This window comes from Microcebus murinus, chromosome 15 (genome assembly GCF_040939455.1).
Source record: "Microcebus murinus isolate Inina chromosome 15, M.murinus_Inina_mat1.0, whole genome shotgun sequence".
Taxonomy (NCBI): domain Eukaryota; kingdom Metazoa; phylum Chordata; class Mammalia; order Primates; family Cheirogaleidae; genus Microcebus; species Microcebus murinus.
The window spans coordinates 33,724,596-33,732,779 of NC_134118.1; the positions used below are offsets into that span (position 1 = coordinate 33,724,596).

At 32.8% G+C, this 8,184-nt stretch overlaps 1 pseudogene; it reads right to left on the reverse strand.

The window, feature by feature from the left end:
- Nucleotides 1-965: 965 nt before the first annotated feature.
- On the reverse strand, nt 966-2,865 carry LOC105881742 (nucleolar protein 58-like; annotated as a pseudogene).
- Nucleotides 2,866-8,184: the final 5,319 nt, after the last annotated feature.

Here is an 8,184-nt window from a genome sequence, read left to right on the forward strand (position 1 = left end):
AGAACTTTCATGGACTGTATATAACCAAACAGCTGACCATTTTGATATCCAAGGAGATATTTTGGGTGCAAAGAGCACAGCACAGTGGCAGCTCTGGAAACTAACACACTAATGTGCTACTTTTGAAGATCTCACACACAATTATTAAACAAAAAATCCTTATTTTCACATGACCTCTACATTATTGACTTGAACCTGGGTTGTTTTTCTTTTCCAAGATTGTTTGATATGAGTTTTTTTTCTGTAAAAGGATTCATAAAACTGATTTTCATATGAAATGAACTGTAAATGTATGATCAAATCATACCTACAAAACTTTCTGTGACTCAGTTTCCTTAACTTATAAGTAAGAGAAATAGTGCAGTCAAATTATGTTCCTACAGATTTTAACACTAATTTCAATGAAAGAATTACCTCCCAAATGGTGACCATCCAGGTAAAACATGTTTAGCTTTTAAGACAGATATCCTTGTCAATCCTAATGCCTTACAGCAGCCAAAGGAGAAGCATCAGTGACCATATATAACCAAATTTATATCATGGTTTCCTCTGGAAAAAAAGAAAAAGATATCTTGTTTTTGTGTCTCCCACATCATGGGATATATAATACTATCAGCTGTTTTATTTTGAATGACAAAGAGATCTAAGCAACTGACTTAATTCTATGTGAATGAATATTATTAAGTTGGTGTTGCTTATCCTCAGTTGCTATATTTTTGCCTGTTTCTTTTTATTTTTAAAAACAAAGAAAATTTCATTTGTTATCAAAGACTCTAAGAAATGATGAAATAATAAGGTTAACAGAGTTGATGGCAAGACATAAATAGGTTTTTTTAAAGTTATAGATGAATAATCACATTGTTTCACTCAACCTTCTCTGGATTATGTAGAGAGCATCTCTGGTATCCTGTCAACTGAATCTTAAGCATGATGTGTCCAGGTGCTACAATTATGGTTGCCTTCTTTTAGTCCTCATTATTGTTCCTTTTTTTCTTTTTCTTCTTTTTCTCTGGACTAGGAATTGTTGTGCTGGTACATGGCTCATCCTCAGAAAGCGGTTCTTCCTTAATGTGTTTCTTCTTCTTCTTCTTCTTCTTCTTCTTCTTCTTCTTCTTCTTCTTCTTCTTCTTCTTCTTCTTCTTCTTCTTCTTCTCCTTCTCCTTCTCCTTCTCCTTCTCCTTCTCCTTCTCCTTCTCCTTCTCCTTCTCCTTCTCCTTCTTCTCCTTCTTCTCCCTTTTCTCCCTCTTCCTCTTCTTCCTCTTCCTCTTCTTCCTCTTCCTCCTCTTCTTCCTCTTCCTCCTCTTCTTCCTCTTCCTCTTCTTCTTCCTCTTCTTCTTCCTCCTTCTTCTTCCTCCTTCTTCCTCCTCCTTCCTTCTTCTTCTTCCTTCTTCTCCTTCCTTCTTCTCCTTCTTCTTCACAGATGTCTCCTCTTCTTCTATCACCTCTTGCTTCTCCTCTTCTTCAACTTTAACTTTAATCTAGGCTTTTTTCACTTTCTTTTCAATAATTTCATCCTCTTTACCTCTTCTATTTTTCGTTTTTTGGAAGAGGTTGGAAGTGTGGAGTCACCAGAAGGATCATAAGTCTTCACTTCACTTTTGTGTTCATATTTTTCTGCTTTTGCTAATGCCTTTCCTGTTCCACTTATTTTTCTTATCCCTCTATCTTCCGAAGTTCTCAACCTGGCTTCTAATTTGGCTCTGTTCTCAACTCCGATCCCAGAACTGGAATCCTCACCAAGTGTATCATAATGGATAGCCAGGACAGTTTTGGCTGCCAACATTCGAGAAATCTTTCCTTTGTGTTTTGGGCTTGTCTGGCCTACAAATGAAGCATGATAAATGAGACCATACTTAGGGGTATCCCATCTAGATTTGATGGCTCTGAAGGAGAGCGTTTTCTGCTCCAAGAATCTGAACTGTAGAAGCTGCATGCTTGGCCAAATTCAATAGAGAACCTGAATGAGCAATAAGCTGTGCTCCAACTAATTCCCCAACCATGACTGTAACACTGGGTGCAATGGCCATCATACGATTTTGTAGATATTCATAAAGCTGGGTTCTATATTCAGAGATTTCAATCATCTGGGTGCAAAGATGTAGAATATTGCAAATATCCTCTTCTGAAACCTCAGTTTCCATAGAAATTTCTTCAGCTGCTTTCACTTCTGCTTCAACTTCTTCCGGAAGCAATTAAGAAAGTTGGGCAGAGGCATAATTATTCCTATCAACAACTTTCTATAAACACTTGCAATATGTCAAATTGTCTAAAATAATTTTTCCTAATTCAGGAAAATGCCAGCCATACCATTCTCGACACCGCATAATATAGTTGTTTAGTTCTTTGTCCAAGTTATCTAACAAGGAAATTGCCTGTATGAACATTGTGTCCACTTTATCAGCACCAAATTTCAATCTATCTCGAGACAGGCTGTGGGCCAATCCGAGGCACATAGCAGCCATTTCATGTGGTTGTACCCCAGGGATTAATCCATCCATTTATGAACAGATTCCTCTCATAAGTTCATTTAACAACAGGACTATGGATACAGCTGAGATTCAGCTTTTCCTTTATTACTCCTCCGGGCTTAGCATCAGCTTCAGCCAAAGGTTCATGGGCTTCTTTTACTATTTTCTTCAAAACTTTCTTCATCTGTTTATTGATTTTGCCCTCCATCAGAGCTGTGAATGCTGCTAATGCTTCTGCTGTATCCTGAAACTTCTCAAGATGTTTAAGCTTAACTATTGTATTTGCTTTCTCTGGAGTTTCAAATGCTTTCCACAGACTATCAACCTCTTGAAGTTTCTTCTCATTTAGAACCTTAAAGTTGGCGTAACCCAGGGACATTTCAAACAGCACCAACATGGTGAGGCCGGGTCGGGGCGCCGCATGGCCTGCTCTTAGCCCTGTGCAAAAAGGACCAGACCAACTTTCTGGTCCCCAAAGTCCCACTACGCCACGGCCGGCAAAGCACAAACGTGCACACCTCCCCACTAAGAACCAGACCACGTTGCCCAACTGTTCCACTCCTAACTGCAAGGAGCACGCAAGAACGCGCTTTTCCTTCTCCAAGGATTCTCTGCTTCTTTTAATTATTATTGTTCACATGCTTTGTCTTGTAGAAATTATGTAAATTAATCATATACTATTTCAGTATTTTTCTTGTATAATATTTCTAAGTTAAATTTGTTTAATAACTATTATTTTTTTTTAAAAATGAATGAATTAATAGGAGCTGAACTTCTTTAATATTTGAGAAAATATATTCTATCAGATACTTTTTCAGTATTTGATAGAAGTCTCATTGAGGCCAGTTCCCATCTGGAGGTGTGAATTCATGTCCTTTTACCTCTTTGTTGCCCACCTGAAAAGTTTATGGTTTTTTTTAAAACATTTATTAATACTTAAATATCAATCAATATTTAATAATGTTTAATATCAAATGTACATATTTATTACTATTACATTAGGTCAATATTTCTTATTATTTTAAAACTTTGATAAAAGTTTTACCTTGTCCCAATCTCGTGAAGATATTTCCTATATACTTTTCCATTATATTTCCTTAGATTTAGTATGACATTTTCTATGTCTTATTTAGCTCTTTCAATGATCTGTTGTTCACTCTGGTACAGGAAGGAAGATAAGGGTAAAATTTAATTTTCTCCACGTGATGATGTAATTTTCTAAATGATATGTTACAATTTTGTCTCTTATTCCCAGATATTTTTTGGTAGCAGCTTTATCACATGCCAAGCTTCCGTTGGTACACCAATAAGTCTCTTACCCTTCCTATCCTGTTATGTTACTCTGTATGTCTGGTCCTACATCAGAACCACAATGCATTTTTCTTTCTTTTTTTTAACTTTATATTTCTATAGCTCAGTTGCAAGTTGTGTTCTCTGTTACTGCAAATGCCTTTTCTTTGATATTTTTTCCAAAATTGACTTAGTTATTCAGGGACATTCATTATTCTATATTGTTTTTAAAACATTTTGTTGTGTTCCACAAAAACATGCTGCTACTACTAGTGAAATTGTAATTTTATGAATTAGATTGAATTTTGGTTTAGGGCCTCCTCCACTTCCCCGTGTCTGCTGACACCTAAGCCCTGGACTATTGTTGAGATATTCTTCTGCTCTAAAAGATAATATATGCATTAAAATTGTAGAATTATGAAGATCTTACCATTAGTGCTATACTCAGAAGAATTTCAAGTTACATTAAGGGAAAATATGGAAGGAGATTAATCTTTTTATGATTACTTAAGTAATAGGTTAAGATCTAATGCCCATTGTGGAATGGTCAGTTTATATTTGATAAATAGATAGGAGACACTTGGTATTTGGGGAACAAACATATAATCTCTATTTTCCAGATTTTTTCTTTATTCTTTAAATTACTGGCTTCGCTATTTTTATTTTTGAAATGCTGTCTCCATTGAGATTTCAATGTTGAAAAGAAAATGTACAATATACTTACCTATAATCTTTGGTTTATTAATATTATAAGTACAATTGCATTTAATGGAATTAATTCATTCTGATGTGGAAATATTCTACATATTTGAAACCATATTATGAAATTTTGTTTTTAGACCATCTTTATTTCTGTAAAATCTATTCCTTGTGCTATCTTCACATTTTATCACAGTTATCCCTTAACATATTTGATTAAATATTTGGGTATCTTTAAATATTAGCACAGCTACTTCTGAGACAGATTATAGGAGTTACATCACTTGTGTCTTTCTTCTCTATATGAATTCAGGTTATAGATAGGAGCAAATATAAATAGGATAAGGTTCAGTAGAAACAATTTCATGGTAAATCATATCAAGGAAAATCCAAATCCATATACCAAACTGGACAAAATTACATTTGTGAAAGCATTTTAGAAAATGTTTGAGGAAGATGGTCACACTTAGCCAGGGTAGAGTGAATCAGAACTTTAGTGATTTAGCTAACAAAAACATTCAGAGGTATTGGCAGAATTGTGGTGAGAAATTGATCTGTTTGCTTGTTTTTATTAACCACCTCCTCAAAGAAAATGATCAAATCAATTCCTTTAGGGAAAAAGTTTCATCATCACTATTTTCTTACTATCAGTGACAATTTTTAGACTCCATTTTTTGTTTTCTAAGAAGTTCTTGACTTTAACTTACGTATTTATACATAACAAATATAAAATTTTTTGGATGAAATAGACAATTGCATTAAATCGTCTTAAGCACTCTATAAAAAATACTTGCTTTGTTCATTATGCCTACAGGTTTCTGCCTATAGAATTCTTTCTTCATTGTGAATAGAAGAATGAGAGCGTAAATCATTAATGAAACATCTTCACTTTGAATTTAAAGAAAAATAGATTAGCAGATTAGGTAAAACTTACTATATAAACACCTGCTTCTTCCAGGATGTTTTAAGTTTTTGCTATGTTAAAAAATAACTCAGGTATAAGACAGCTAAATTCTGATTTTTTTTACATCTAGAATAAAATAGAATATACCTTTCAATAAAATAAAAATGTGGAATTGATGCATTTTGGATAATATTGACCATACAGTTTCAAAATCACTCTGGACTTGTATCTCAATTGAATTTCATCTCCCCATAAATAACACTTTAATAAGTATCTACGTATACTTAAAATTTTTATTTTTTGCAAATTTTTTATGAAAAATAAGCTGTTTATTTAGGGTATGTTTAGAAATAAGGATTAAGAATGATTTTGCTGTTCTCCAAACTCAGCCAGAAATCCAAATCCTGGTTTACTGTTTTTAAGACTCTCCCTCTAAGAATTAACTTACCTGAACATTGGGTGAAGATGAACACTGAGCTTCTTTCTTTTTCCTAGCATGTCCTCTTGTTATTAGAAGATCATGTGGTCGAATATTGTAATTGAACACAGAATGATAGAGATCATGGCTGTACATATTTATTTTTTATTGTAATTGTCCTCTTCACAACTACACACAATAACAGAATGGCACGCAAATGCCTGGGTGGCTGAATAGCTTTGGAAAACAAGGTAGAGCTTTCCACCTTGCTGAAAGTCTATTAAATTGCTAAAATAGATAATTTGAAGGACAAAAACAAAACAGAAAGTGTACATTGGTTCTTCTCGTATGATTTGAAGTTATAATCATTGTCTCATAACAATGTTAGCTTTGAATACTATTAGGAATGCATGATAACCAATATTTGTCAGTAAGAACTGTGCAAAATGAGGAATAAAGTGTCCTGTAGCTCAAAGAATTCACCCCACCAGCTTTTCTTTCCTTCAAACATGACTCATCTATCTTTTACCTTTTCATATTCAATTATTTATGCAGAATATTCTTACTCATTTTATCTAGTTTATTTTCAATATTTTGCTCTTCAACTTTCAATGTACTTGAAACTGCTTTTACATATGACATTAATGATTTAGAATCACCAAATTCAATGACCTATTTTGTCTTTGTACACCAATCAAGCTCTGGAGGCATTTGACATTGTTTAAACTGGGACTCAATCCATCACCTAAGACCCATTACTCACATAAAAGCACCGGACAAGCTCCATCAATTTTATCTTTGTAGTATTTCTCCTCACATCCTTTCCTAAAACAAAGGAAATAGCTTACTCTTGAAGCTCACCTGTTACTGTAAAAATCTCCTGGCTGATATTTACAATTTCCGTCAGCTTCTCCCATTCTTTAAACAATTCATGAATATTATTAGGATATAATGACAAACACTTTTTGCCAAAGTTTCCCATCCTTGGGTAAAATATTAGCTAATTAACTCAGTTCATCCAATATTTTCTTCAAAGAAAGTGCTTGATTCAAATTGTACAACCAGCATCTTACCCAATTTAATATTAATATAACTTAATTTTATAAATTAACATATTGAATTGTATGTATTCATGGTAAATAAGGCTTGCATTTTGCCCTAGTAAGGTGGTCTTTGGTAGCCAGGGTATTGGCTCCAGCTCTTGCTACAGATGGTTTGTTTTAAGTTCTATAAAGTGATTAAGGTTGTACATGCATAAAGTGAAGAAATAAATAAAGTGCCAAAAGCAGGGGCCTTATTTGTGGAACAGAATTGTTGGAGTAGAAATTTAATATTGTACTCCTTGTTTATTTTCCAATTGATGATTATTTGAAAATTCATGGTGGTAATTCATTGGAATTATATGAAATATGCACAAAGAACAGACTAGAAGTAAATATATCAGTATTTAAGAGTTAGAAAATGATTTTAATATTCCTTTTAATACTTTTTAGTATATTTTAAAATTTATTACAAATATGGGTGCATTGTTTTTCCATAGCTAGGATTAAATTAGTTACATGATTGGATGTTATAAGTGAGAAAACCCAATAGTATAAGCTCTGATGCCTCTCCCCAGGGCAGCTATGCACCATACTGATTGAAACCATACTTATTGGTTTAAGTATTTTAAATGGACTTTTGAAGAGCAGAATTTGATTTTTAATATAGGGAAATATAATGAAACACTATTAGCAGTCATAGAAACATTAAAAATTATTATCACAAAAACATTACAAATATATTATGGGAAAAGAGAATTATTAAACATATTCCAACATCAGTGATTTATCTGTTTTATCCACATTTTATATATATGATACATGAATCCATCTATCTTATCAACTAAATTCTTTTCCAAACATGTAATTACGTTTAAGTAGAAATTTCAAATGCTGTTGGAAGTAAATGATATTTTGGTAATAAGAATTTTGCATCTTACTGTTAACCCAAATTATCTTTTTTATTAAATTTTCTTGATTTCATATTACCATTGAAATATTGAGTAAAATGTAAATATGTCTTCTTATATTTTTAAAAATTGATTTAGCATTGAAGAAAGGACTAAATCTTGAAACGCATTCCTTAATTATATATGAAAACTGAATTTTAAAAGGCAAGCACTCTTTTGTCTATAATAAATTTAACCTTTAAAAATTATTAGGATTTCACAAGTTATCATTTATTTAAGGCTGAAGTCTTGAAAGTGTATAAACTTAACATATACCACATGATTTATTTTGTTAATTTTATTAAGTTCTTCCAAATCAGCTCTCTTCTGATATTATTTCTTTTCAATCCCTGCCATCCTTCTCTTTCCCAGTTACATAAACTTTCTTTTCATTTAACTATTAGCTCTGTAAATA